This window comes from Podarcis cretensis (assembly GCF_951804945.1).
Source record: "Podarcis cretensis genome assembly, chromosome: 8".
NCBI classification, from domain to species: Eukaryota; Metazoa; Chordata; class Lepidosauria; order Squamata; family Lacertidae; genus Podarcis; species Podarcis cretensis.
Genome location: NC_137177.1, coordinates 28,486,562 through 28,499,905, shown reverse-complemented (window position 1 = coordinate 28,499,905; position 13,344 = coordinate 28,486,562). Strand labels below are relative to the sequence as shown.

The 13,344-nt window shown below is 43.7% G+C and overlaps 1 long non-coding RNA gene across 1 annotated transcript; it reads left to right on the top strand.

The window, feature by feature from the left end:
- The first annotated feature begins 18 nt into the window (after positions 1–18).
- On the top strand, positions 19–11,796 carry LOC307221868. Its single transcript, XR_013841573.1, has 3 exons — positions 19–33; positions 5,554–6,398; positions 10,772–11,796. It is a non-coding gene; the product is annotated as an uncharacterized lncRNA (long non-coding RNA).
- The last annotated feature ends 1,548 nt before the right edge of the window (positions 11,797–13,344 follow it).

Here is a 13,344-nt window from a genome sequence, read left to right as displayed (position 1 = left end):
CTACAATTCCCAGGATTCAGCGCTCCTGGGCCAGTTTCTTTCTTTCTTTCTTTCTTTCTTTCTTTCTTTCCCCTTCAGATTGGCGGCGCAATGCTATATGCATGTTTACTCAGAAATAAGCCCCCCTTGTGTTCAGTGGGGTTTACTTCCGGGCAAGTGAGCATAGGATTTCAGGCTGCATAAAAGTAGGACAGAAAGCAACATGTTCAGGTCTTCAGGAAATTCCCCTGTGAGGGAAGCTTGTGGCGTTGGGGGCTTTTTGGTTTAGAGAAAAGGCGAGTAAGAGGGGACAGGAGAGAGGTGTCATGGCATAGAGAAAATGGCTAGAGAAAAGTTGTTCTACTTCTCTCAGAACACTATGACTTGTGGCCAAGGAAGAGGAATGTTGGAAGATTGCAGACAGGTGAAAGAAAGTACAGTGGTACCTCGGGTTAAGAACTTAATTCGTTCTGGAGGTCCGTTCTTAACTTGAAACTGTTCTTAACCTGAAACACCACTTTAGCTAATGGGGCCTCCTGCTGCTGCTGCACCGCCGGAGCACGATTTCTGTTCTCATCCTGAAGCAAAGTTCTTAACCCGAGGTACTATTTCTGGGTTAACGGAGTCCGTAACCTGAAGCGTATGTAACCCGAGGTACCACTGTACATATTCTTACAGCACATAGCTACACCATGGCATTCCCATATTTTAAAAAATGAGAATTTGGACAGAAAAATTGTTGAGGTTTTGTTGTTGTTGTTTTGCAAAGTTGCTGAGTTTTTGGACGTTTTTGAACAATTTCTGAGGGAAATCGGCAAAAATGACACTGCTGACATGGGCTGTCATACATCCAGATTTTCCCGGGCAATTCTTTAACCAATTTAACCAATTCCCTCCCAGACACTGCTTGCAACAGAAGTATTCCGGATATGTCTGGGAAATTCCAGATGTATGGCAGCCCTATTTCCACACGAGGCAATGATGGCCCGCAAGTTGGATAGTTTCAAAGGTGGCTTAGACAAATTCATGGGGGTAACAGGTATACTAGATACGATGGCTACTAGATACGATGACTATGTTCTGCCTCCATACGTACAGTTTGAAGGCTGTATGCTTCTGAATACCAATGGCTGGAAACAGCAGAGCATGTCCTTGTGCCCAGGCCATAGCTGTCAACTTTCAGATTTGAAAATAAGGGATCAGCAGCCTCACCTGTCCCGGGGACAGTCTACGGGATATCAAACAATCCGGGATAGCAGCAGGAAGCAGTGGGAAATGGTGCTGGAATAAGGGAATTTCCCGCAAAAAAAGAGAAGGTTGACAGCTATGGCCTAGGCCTTGCTTGTGGATTCCCACTGGCATCTGGTTGGCCACTGTGAGGACATGATGCTGGACTAGATGGGCCAATTGGTGTGATCCAACTGGATTTTCTTATGATGCCAGCAGCCATGCCCTATTTCAGGATGTTCCATTTCTACCACTACATTTTCCCAATTTGCTTCCCACATGCACACCCACTTCTAAGGAGCTTCCCTCCTTATTTATTTTACTTCTGCAAAATTTGGGGTTCCCCAAAGCTTGCTGATACTTCCCTCTTTTGCATGTGGATGGTGTCATTTTGACTACATTTGCAATGGCACTCACAGCTTGAATGTTGAAAATATAGAGAGTTCAATGCACACAGTCCCTCCAGCATTATTCAGACAAAAAGTAGGGTCAGTTTGATGTTTGTTATGTAGACATTTCTCTTGTGTAAAAATGTGTCATAAAAATACTTTAAGGAGTGTCTCATCCCAGACTAGCTTGCCCGCATGTTAAGATAATTAGTTATATGGAAGGTTGTGTGTTATATTTAATAACAACTGCTGGGTTACCTTTGCAAGTACATGGAAAAATTCTGCCAGACTGGGGGGAAATTGCTATAAAAATGAATCGTCTAATGAAACTGGTAAGATATCAAAGGCCTACTAGAGACTATAGTAAAATTGTAGCATACTGAGAAGCAATAATCTTTTTTTTTTGGGGGGGGGGGAATTCCCCCTATGCATTTGGACACCTCTTAAGATATCCTAACCATGGTACATGACCCCAGTCAAGCTTGCGAAGATTTATCATTTGCCCAATAACAAATGCTGGAAATGTAAAGAGACTGAGGGTACCTTCTTCCACCTTTGGTGGACCTGCCCAAAGATTAAGGCCTTCTGGGAAATGATTTATAATGAAATTAAGAAAGTGCTTAAGTGCACCTTTAACAAGAAACCAGAGGCATTTCTCTTGGGTATGGTCGGCCAGTTGGTGTCGAAGAAGGACAAGAACTTCTTTTTGTACGCTACTACGGCAGCAAGGATTCTTCTAGCAAAGTATTGGAAGACACAAGAGCTACCCACGCTGGAGGAATGGCAGGCGAAAGTGATTGACTTTATGGGACTGGCAGAAATGACCGGCAGAATCCGCGACCAAGAGAAAGAGACTGTGGAAGAAGATTGGAAGAAATTTAAGATGTATCTTAAGAATTATTATAAAACTGAGGAGTGTTAAAATGCTGAGGGAAAAGAAGACGTAGAATTGCAGCGATAATTGGGTTTAAAATTTAGGGTGGAATAGAGAAAGAGGACGAATTTATATTTAATTGGGCAAGATAGGTTGCTGAATAAGGGTACTAAATTAAGGATGCAAAAAGGGAAAGGTATGGGGAAGTCCGGGAAAAGAGGGTTATGAAAATAAGGTTATGAAAATATGAGTTTTTTGTTTGTCTGTTTTTTGTTGTCTTTTGTTTTTGTTAAAAAATTGGAAATTAATAAAAATCTTTATAAAAAAAAAGAAAAAGATATCCTAACCAAATTTTGCGCAATTGTTCTGGAGATCAAAGAGCATGTTTTCATTTATATCTGGATACAGCTGGACACCATTTTGAATCAAGGTGGCGTACTGAGATGGCATACTGAATCTTTCAAAACTGCAGACTTTAACCACCATTTTCAAACCTGCACAGATTTTTTTTGGTTTCTTACAATTCTCAAGCAGCATTGGCTACTATTAACCTATATTAAGAACTTTAATGGAGTGGATATTTGTAAATTTAAATTGCACTAAAAACATATTAAAAATAAACTCATTTGTTACCACCCTGTGCCAAATTGCATCTTCATCAAAACTGCTTCAATATATTTGTCTGTCAGCAGCAAAGATCCATTTATAGAGTGTCATCCCCAAGCAGGGTTGCCTAGCACTGACTCTGTTGTCTTTTGAGTGCTATGAGGAATGAGGAACATTTGAGTGCCACCACTTCCTCATCACTGAAATGGATAATGCAACTCTGAGCTCCATATCTAATCCTGTCCAAAACGAATGACCTTAAGGTGCTCCTCCTTCATAATACCCCTGCATCATGTGTACAGCAAGCTCAATAATCTTGAGTGTTGTTCCATATGTAGCCAGAGGCGGTGCTAAATTGGCTGAAGCCTAGGGCCTCTAAATCTAGCAGGCCTCCACTCTCCCAAAATTGCAAACCCAAGACTTCATGTGAGGGCAGGGCAATTCGGACCCAGCAACTATGAGATTCAGAGCCAGCCAGTAGGGCCCAATTTGAAACTCTGGGGCACAACTTGAAATATTTTTGTGGGGCCCTAGTTCACAGCCAAAGTCTGCAGAATCTTAGAGATATAAATCCTTGTGCTAGGTCATTTTCAAAAGGTCAACAAAGCCCTTCAGAAATCAGACCTGTAACTGAGTTCTTGTACAAGTTTGTACAGTTCTCTTCTGGATTTTTTAAGGAAAATTAGAGAATATTTTGATGAGCTTGAGAAACAAGCAAAAGCCACCTTGCCAAATGTTAACTACAAAACAAGGAGACAGTGAGGAAACGGCAAAGAAATGACAGAAGTGCACCTGATGCCTTAGATGCACTTTCTTCAAGAGATAAGTTTAAGATAAATCCTTTATTTCTATATTAGATGCACTTGAAGCCAATTTAAAAAGAAGTGCTGTGTACAGTGATGTTGCACAATTGTTTTTCTGTCCTTGCTATTCTGATAGCATCTAAGCAAGAAATTCAGCAGGGTGTTGAACTGTTGATGGAAGCATACCCAGAAGATGAAACTTATTGATGAACTTTTGCACTTTCACCTATATGTGAGACAAAGCCATAGGCTTACAGCAGAGCACTCTCTGTCTCCTACAGACCTTTATCAAATTCAGATGGCCTTTCTTAACGTGGAAGCAATTTTGTGGCTATTTCTTAGCTTTATGGTCACTAACTGCTCGGGGGAGAGGAGTTTTTCAAGACTCAAAAGAATTAAAAATGAATTAAGGGCCACAATGTCTCAAGAGGTTGTCCACACTGAGCATTCTGTACATTGAAAGTGACAAACTTAAACAAATTTTGATGAAGTTTTCTGATGTCCTTTAGAGGAGAAATTGTGAGTTGCAGAATTTTAAATACCCATCAGCATCCTTGGCTTCACTCAGTTTTGTTTATAGCACTCTTCCATTTTCTTCTAGTCGTGAGGGTGGGGGAATGGGAGGGGCCTCACGAGTAGCCTAGGGCTTCTCTTCATCTAAAAATGGCCCTGGCCAAAGGGTTGGATTCAGTTAACTTGGTGCACTAGCAGGAGTCAGCCAATAACTCCTGCTAGCACAGCAGGCCTTTCCTACCTCTCTTTCCCCCCGTGCTCCTACAGTTCCCCCAGATACACTCTAGAAGATTGGGAGAACTTCCAGAACAGCTCACAGGGCAAGAGAGGGGAGATTGTTCCATCTAGCAAGCAGAAATGCTTGTGTTGATGGACCAATGGTTTTAGCATGATGAATTCCACCTAAAATGCCACCACCCACAAGAGAGGTATCAGCAAGCTTGGGGAACCCCTGAGCTTTTGCAGACATGCAGCAGTCTGGGTGGGGGAAACCCTAACGCTGAGCATGGGGATCGCTTGCGCAGCACACCTACACACTGCAACCAACACGCTAACGTGTCATGACACAGTTTGGAAAGCTCTGCCCTAAGGATAGGCAACTAAAAATAACCCAAAGAGGAATGAGCATGCTCAGTGAGTGGCCAGGGAATGCTGACTTACTGTTGAATGGAAGGGGAAGAGGGAGAGCAGAACAGAACAGAAAACTTGGGGAGGGGGGTGGAATGGAATATCCTGGAAGAGGATGCAACTGGCTGGAACACTGAACATAGTAGCGAATGGCATAGTGGGCCAGTGATGCTTACCTGACTTCCCTGCAGGTGCAGTACTGTTGCTTACAGGGAAGGAGAGAAGTGAAGCAGTTGGGAAGGTAATGCAAGTTCACTAGGAGGACCACCTAAATGGCTCTGCTGGTGTGTTTGCACTGCACTGACTTCTCCACTCCCTTGCTCCCCAACCCCCAGTGAGCAGCAGCGACTGACCCATCAGGAGGTAAGGTAAGATATCTCAGCCTCACCATGCCATCCGCTGCTGCCTGAAGGGGAGCACTCCACACTGCAGTATCTTGTTGCAGACATCACTTCTGATCACTCCTTGCATTATTGCCACAACAAACGTGGGTCAAAAAGCTAAACTGGAACATTTGTGGTGTAAACTGTTACAGGATTGCAACATGGAGTTTTGGTGCATGTGCTGATTGGAAAAGAAGCAGTATGGCCCCCCAGAAATTTTTGCAAGCAGAACAAGAATTGAAAGCAGAATTGTGTATAACCATCCTGATACCACAACAAACCCAATAGAAAAGGGAGCATTCAGACACTTAGACAACAACCTTGCTAAATAAAACACGGTGTAGTTATCAGTATATATGTTGGCTGATGGCAAAGTACAATTGTACTTGTAGACTTTGTACAAAACAAGAAGCATGATGGCAAAGCTCAGAACTTAAGTGCTATAGATATGAGACAAAAACCCCAGAATTAGCAGCAGTACATAGAGCTCTCCGGAGAAAGGGACCCATATTGTTGCTGAACGGCTGGAGCCCTCCCACTAGGACAGGCTACAAATAAAACTAAAATCTACTATCAAAGGAGTAGCCCTCTTGCGCATCAGAGACTTTTTTATCCATTTGCTGGAATTCAGAGCACCGAGTTGCTGCTATTATATTCCATTTAGGTTAGCAGAATTCTAGTGTCTTACAGGAAGTTTTGGAGGCCCCCCGTAAATCTATTATAAAGAACACACGCAAATGCACACACACACACATCACCAGCTAATGTTAGAGAGCCATGTAGGAAGCAGCAAGCAGAGGAGTTTGTGATTGGTGGACTCCTCCTGCCTCTTTTCCATCTACAGTGTGAAACCTCTTGAGCGTCTTATCTCAGAGAAGGCAGCTCCCCTTGCAAAAAGTTCCATCCATCAGAGCTCTGAGACAGCTTCACCATGAAGGCCATCCTGATCATTGGTATTGTGCTACTGATGAATCTGACTCTGGCTGTTGCCACTGAGGTAAGGAGTGGTCTTATTGGATGTGACAATTGAAATGAGAATCTTCAGTTGCTTCAAAACCCTTATTTCGGGTACTGAAAGAAGGCTGTGATTATGTAGTGGCTGCAGTTTGGGGGAGTGGAGGCGGCATTCATACATAGGAATTGAACATATTTAATACCACCTGTTTCTGAAATGCAAAGCCCAATCCTGTGCATATTTCCTTGGATGTATGTCCTGCACGGAGTTCAAAAGTGCTTACTCCTGTCCCAAGTGAGTTCACATAGGGAATGCAGACATTGCGTACAGTGGATGTAGGAGGCAATTCTAGAGTAGGACCATGGATATAAAGCTTGGAATTTTTATTTTGCAAAGGCATGCTCCAGCCAGTGTTAAGTACCCTTAGACTCTGCTGGTTTCTGTAGATCGAACTCTGCTAATTTTGGTTTCTCTCAGTTGTTCATTTTCCCAAGCTTAACTTCACTTCTCCACATTTACAATTAAAAAAGAAGTTAATACAAGTTCGTTAGCATTTTAGTGCACATTTCTCCTAATATATTTTGCCTAACATACCCATTTTTGCAAAGCGATTTCCCCTAATATAATGCATTTTGGTGAGTTATTTTCAACAGTATACACATTTGCATAAATGTAGCTACAGCATATGCATATTTGTATACATTACTTGAATGGAGAACTGCATTGCAAAATTCAGAGAAATGTGAATTTGAAGGGGTGGTTGTGTTTTTGTTCGTGTATTGTTATGGAAAGTGAAAATTAGATAGGTTTGACTCTAAATGTGAACTGATAGGGATGGAGGAGAAATTAAGTGGTTCAAAATGTCAGAAATTTGTAGTCCAATGTACAATCCCCCCGCTTTTTTTGGAAGTGAGTGCTGTGTATTTAGGTTGGGCTGGACTTTTAACAAGGCACATACACATAAATGTGCAGGTCTCCTTACAAATAACCCTTGGTGAATTCAAATGGAGATATGTTTCTTTGATCCTTACAAAAATATGTGTAAAGAAGCAGACATATCTGTGAAGATTACCATCTGACCAAGGGGAAACTGTCTACCCCATCCCACGTAGCCTACTTTTACACCTTTAACAAAAAGCTCATGGGTAAAAATATGCCTGCAAAATGTTTCCATCTTTTGGGAGATAAAACAGGTGGGGGACTTTGTGGTCCTTCAGAGATTTTCTGGATTACAAAACCCATCATCCCTGACCATTGGATATGCTGGTTGGGGCTGATTGGAATTTGAGTCTATCAGCATCTGGTGAGCCGCAGCCTCCCCATCTCTGAGACAAAGCATTATCAATCTGTTCTTAATGGCACAAGCTGTTCTTAATGGCCAGTTTAAAAATGTCCCGGACATTTTGCCGCTTTCTGCCCGGACATTGCTTCTGGCCACAAGGTACATTCACAGGATTAAACAGCAGTTTTTCCACTACTTCCCCTTGTGAGGGCTGATAAAGCAAGCTGCTGTTTATCTGACATTTTAAAAATCTAAACTGGAAAAGTCAATGCTTGTCAAAACCTTCAAACTCACCTCTTGTGGTTTATGGGTGATGACCAACTGAGGATTATAAACATGGGTGAGTACCAGATTGCTGCTTTAAAACCACAACCATTCTGATAGATGCAATTTATCACACACAACACTTTTCTTCTCTTAACTCACATAACCAACTTTCTCTAATTTCCTGCCTAGGAAGCTCCTTAAGAGATCACAAATGGGTCATTGGCAACAAATGTTTGTTTATGGGTTTCCACCCTGGAAATAATAAAAATGGGTTAAGTGCGTGGGGAACAAGATGCAGGCTAGCTTTTTAAGGACAAAAAACATGCATGCATGAAAATAGCAACAGATATCTCTAGAATATCTGCCTGTTCAACTCTTAACAGCTATAACTGTTTAAAGTGGTATAAGAGCACTTTAAAAATATGGGGCGAATGTGGCCATTGTCCCCATGGGAGGCCTAGGTGCTCCTTGGCTTGCTTTCAAACAGACATGGACACTGTTTTATTTCAGCAAGCTTTTTATACACAGCCATCTTTGTTCCACACCTTTACTACTTTTTTCAGTCTTTTGAAAAAATATTGTAGTTTGTGAAGGGTACTAAGAGTTGGTAGGAGACGCCTATTCCCCTCACAGAACTACAGTTCCCTGAGGGGTTTAACAACCCCTCTTCCCAGGGAACTCCGGGAATTGTAGAGGGAACAATTCTCAGCACTTTTAACAAACCACAGTTCCTTGGATTATTAGGGGGAAGCCATGACTGTTTTAAGTTGCATGCTGCTACTTTAAATATATAGTGGAGTCCCACTGAGTCCAGTGGACTTTATTCCCAGGGTGTAACCAGTGCAGACTGGAGCTGATGTGAATTATAGTCCTGATCATCTGGAGGGCACCAGGTTGCAGAAGGCTGATGTACTAGCTAGATCTGATTTCCCTGGTATTTGGGGCGCGGTCTCCTTGCCACCGCTGCAGTTCTCAGAACGTTGCATCACTTTCTGCCTGTGTTTCCTTCTCTGCTAGAATAACAGGAAACAGGTTTCAGGTGCTGGCATTGCCTTGAGCAGGGCCTGTCATTCTTTACTGCTTACCTGCCAATCTCAAGGCCCAGAACATCAGCTGCTGGGGGCCGGCTGGGGAGAGGCAGTCAGTCAGTTGTAAAACTTCCCGGGAAATAGGTGCCAATTAGATAGCAGTGAAAAATAACCTTTTATGAGGGTAGGCACATTACATATGCAGCAAACATCTGTGGCACCATGCTACTGTGGTATCTTTCTCATTGTGTATCTAAAACAGAAGTAAGGTACCTCAGGATTGAGAACAAATTGAGGCCCTTGGACTTCCTGTGGACTCTACCGAGGCCTCAACCTTTACAGGCCCTGCTCCCCCGCTGCCTGAAAGTGTTCTTGAACTCTGAAAAATGTCTTTTTCTCTGGATGAAGGACAGAGAGGGGGTGTGGGGGTGTAGCCACAAGCTATTGCACATAGGTGGGAAATGTAGCTCTGTTGCTTCACCAGCCTTTGTCTCCGGGTCTGTTTTGGGTTGGCTGTCCACATTTTGAAGTACAGTCATACCCTGGAAGTTGAACGGAATCCGTTCCAGAAGTCCATTTGACTTCCAAAACGTTCAGAAACCAAAGCATGGCTTCTGATTAGCTGCAGGAAGCTCCTGCAGCCAAGCGGAAGCCCCGGAAGCCCCGTCAGATGTTCGGCTTCCAAAAATAGTTCACAAACCGGAACGGTCACTTTCGGGTTTGCAGCGTTCGGGAGCCAAAACGTTTGAGAACTAAGCTGTTTGAAAACCAAGGTACGACTGTACTTGACATAACGCTGATGTCACATCTGAGGCTCTCCAGTTGTTGTTGTTGTTCTTCTAATTATTATTTATGAAATCTGTTGGTCCCCTTTTTGACCAAGGTAATGCAAAGGGACTTGGAATCTATAAACAAACACATACATTAAAACCAGCACAGAATAGAAACAAGGAAAATGCCAAATGGCAATCCTGTTTTTAAAAGGCAGGATTGAAACATTTTACCCACTCAAGGAGTTAAGAGCCAAAGGCCTGGTGAAACACACATGCCTTGGCCTGGTGCCTAAAGCTATGTAATGATGGTGCCTGGCGAGCCTCCCTGGGGAGAACATTCTACAAGTGGGGAGCCTGGTGATGGGTGTAAGAGTCTAACAACATCTGAAGGGCATCAGGTTCCCCATCCCCAATCTAAATAGACCCAATCTGGGAAGACCATTAGGCTGTATCCAAGTAAGTTTTGCGCAGAGTTTTCCCATTAAAAGTAATGTACCCTAACTTAGTCATGTTCAGTCATTTAAATAGGTTAGCACTGGAAACAACTCATTGGCCCAGATTCAGCATTCTCTGACTGCCAATGTAAGGGCTGTTGCACTAGCATAATGTCAAAAGCAAAGTTCAAAAGTTTGTGATCCCTTCAATGTGAGTAAACAGCACTTCCTCTATTTGGTCCAGAAAAGAACAAAAGCATGTCAAGATGCATGTGAATGCAGGGAGAGCAGTTTTCTCATGCAAGGCGGAAGAGAGCTTTGTTTGAAGGAAAGGGGTGTAGCTCCGTAGTAGAGCAGCTGCTTTGCATGCAGAAGATCACAAGTTCAGTCCCCGGTATCTTCAGGTAGGGCTGGAAATGTCCCCTGCCTGAAACCCCAGAGAGCTGCTGCTAGGCTGTGTAGACCATACTGAGCAAGATGGATCATTGGGCATGACTTGGTATAATGAGTCTTCCTATGTTGGTAAGGTATCAACTGTGTCAACTAACGTAACCAAGTACCCTGCAGACCTTCAGTTTTGTTGAGAACTACTCTGACCCTGTATCATATACTCTTCTCATTTGCTCTTTAGGACGCAGCAGACACTCCCAAAGTCACAACTCCTGCTTCTACACCAGCTTCCAGAGCCATGTCCCTCAATGGCCCAGCTTGCTTTCTGCTACCACTCCTGATGGTTGTGATTCATCTCCTCCGAGTATACTGAGCCTGGAGAGTCACTCCTATGAGGGTATTCCTTGGAGGGCAAATTCATCTCTTTTCTGCCTTTAGGGAAACCTTTCCTCCACCGATGATCCAGCCAGCACCTATGCTCCAGCTACAACCAACCCACAATTTTGGGCCATGTGGCAAAATTCATGGTCCAAAGGCTTTTGGCTTCATCTTCACCACAATGGCTGCTTTATTTGCAGAATGAGAGGCAAACCAGAAGGACTTCTTGAACTTGATCCAGATCTGAGGGCTCATGCTCAGATGGTCTTCACAGCAGGCAATGCACGCAGGTCTAGAATGCATCTTCACAAAGACATATCGGTTCCCTGAGATAGGCAACTCAAGTGTCACCTACTCATGTGCACTAATTAACAAGAGGCACAAATCCACTAGGATGTTTGCTCGGTCAGGCCCTCCAGGAAGAAACCGGAGTTGTGCATAAGCACTGCAAGGCTCCTGTTTATTTCTGTCAGGAGACTGTCCTGAGGCATTGTGTCTCAGATCTGCCTCCTAGTCTGCCACCCTCAATGGGCACCCTAAATCTGTTATCCAAGGTCCCAGAAGATGACCACCCACCTCTTGTTTCTATAAGCCTTTCAGTTAATGCCATGCTATCCTGTGTGAAGCATCCCACCCACGCATCCAACTCCAGGAATCATTTGAGGTCGCTTCCTGGTCTTCTGGAGGTTGCCTCTTGATTTGCAGCAAATTCAGGTGTGGAATGTCAACCCTTTGAAGTGGCAAACCTCAAGAAGTTGGCTGAAGATGGTCCAGGAAGATAAACCATGCAAGATAAAAAGCAGTGTTTGCAAATGTTCTGCCTTTGTTTTCTGTAATCCCCCACGCAGGGTGGGTCAATGAATGAAATAAAAGCTTCTTGGCTGGAAAGCCTGCCTTTGTTGTAGTCTAGACTGTTCCTGTGCAGGGCTGTAGCCAGCCAGCCATGTCCCATTATAGAATATCCCATTCCATTCCCTTTTCATTCTGGTTTTCCTCCCCATTCCTATCACCAAAAAAGCGGCAAGTCAGCACTTCTTGCTCACTGAGTGAGTATGCTCAGTCCTCACTGAGGTGTTTAAAGGTCTGCTCTCCACCCCACACTTTTAGCCCCCCCACCTTTTGTGCTTATAAAAACATGCTTCTGCTCTCTGCCCAAGTATGTTTGCTGACTCCTTCCTCTTGTAGTGGAAATGTGGGATCTACTATTGAAAATGAGGTCACTGTTATTATACATTAGCAGCCTCATACCTGGCATTGCTCAGGAATTCTAAGAAACCAAAAAGTCAATGCTGGTTTGAAATCAGTGATTAAAATCAATGCAGTTTGGAAAGGCTCGGTCCACCATCTTGATTAAAAATACGGTGACCAATTGTATCCAAACATAGACAAAAACCTGCTCCTTGACCTCAGGTGCCAATGAGCAAAATTTGGTTACAATATCTTAAGAGGCGTCCACATGCATAGGGAAGTAATTTTCCAAAATAAATAGTGGACTATATTATAGAAAGGGGATGCAGGTGGTGCTGTGGGTTAAACCACAGAGTCTAGGACTTGCCGATCAGAAGGTCGGCAGTTCGAATCCCTCCGACGGGGTGAGCTCCCGTTGCTTGGTCCCAGCTCCTGCCAACCTAGCAGTTTGAAAGCATGTCAAAGTGCAAGTAGATAAATAGGTACCGCTCCAGTGGGAAGGTAAACGGCGTTTCCGTGTGCTGCTCTGATTCGCCAGAAGTGGCTTAGTCATACTGGCCACATGACCCAGAAGCTGTATGCTGGTTCCCTTGGCCAATAAAGCGAGATGAGTGCCGCAACCCCAGAGTCGGTCACGACTGGACCTAATGGTCAGGGGCCCCTTTATCTTTACCTTTACCTTATATAGGAATGACTTCTCTGGCATACGTTTGTCTAATCCCTGTTGAAAGCTATATTTCTAAGTGCACTTTTGGTGCCAAAGGAGGCTTCCCAATGCAAATAGCAGTTGTGTGTGTGCATGCACATGAACACTATTTTCCTCAGAACAAGACTATCACTAGCCATGATGGCTACTCACTGGAAGCAATGATGTTTCTGAATGCCAGTTGCAGGAAGCCACAGGAGAGAGCGCTATTGTACTTGGATTCTGCTTGCAAGTTTCCCACAGGCATCTGGTTGACTACTGTGAGAACAGGATTCTGGACTGCATGGGCCATTGGCCTCACTCAGCTGGCTCTTCTTACATTCTTGTATGTGAGAGGGATTGTTTTTTTCTGACCTTCAGCTGTAGCTTGGCTTACAAGGTATCAGTAGGGAATCAACTCCATGCCATGAAAAACAAAAACAGAACTGATTTCCGCAGATCAGGTTGAAGCAGAACAAATAGGTTCCCAAATGGCAGTGGCCGAGGGGTTTTACTTTGGGGTGGGGCTCAGAGTAGCTGGCTCCTGTTCAACAGAGGCTTAA